Source organism: Arachis duranensis, chromosome 4, assembly GCF_000817695.3.
Source record: "Arachis duranensis cultivar V14167 chromosome 4, aradu.V14167.gnm2.J7QH, whole genome shotgun sequence".
NCBI lineage: Eukaryota > Viridiplantae > Streptophyta > Magnoliopsida > Fabales > Fabaceae > Arachis > Arachis duranensis.
The window spans coordinates 66,626,889-66,627,589 of NC_029775.3; positions in this window are offsets into that span (position 1 = coordinate 66,626,889).

A 701-nucleotide genomic window follows, 5' to 3' on the forward strand; every position below is an offset into this window, starting at 1 on the left:
ATCTGTATATTTGTCATAATACGCTGATATTTTTTATACTTAATTATTTGATCTTAATATAACCGCATCAAACCAATTTAGGTTGATCAAGTGGTCAGCTCGTTCGTCCACTTAAATAAGTATCGAGAGTTCAAATTTTGCATTAGTCCTTGACTTGTGAGGTTGAAAATATCGTGTACAACCAAAAAAATATAACCGCATCAAAATTAAAAAGGATCGTAGTGAATATATATAACACACTCAAATTCCATGTTTACAATACAAAAGATTCACACAATGGTCACGTGGACATCATAAAAGCGACAATAATACCGGAAATAATCACGACAGCCACACGACCACTAGCAACTGCAATTCAACTTACTAAAAATGATTATTGTCAATTTTATTTATCTAAACTTTTACTTATTAAGAAAAATCATAATTGAAGTTAGTGTTGGCCCTTCTGCACTAAATTCCTAGCATGTATATTTAGGCCCGTATCTATACATAGTATATTAGAAATATTATATATGCATGATTAGTATACACTTTTTATATATGCTTTACTTTTGGAAATAAAAATAGGATAAAAATAAAAAAAAATTATTTTATATCATAAAAAAGTATGTAATAGAGATGTATATAAAAACTTATGTAAATATTATTTGTCATGTTATATTCTACTATGTATATTATTATTATACATACTAGTATACCTC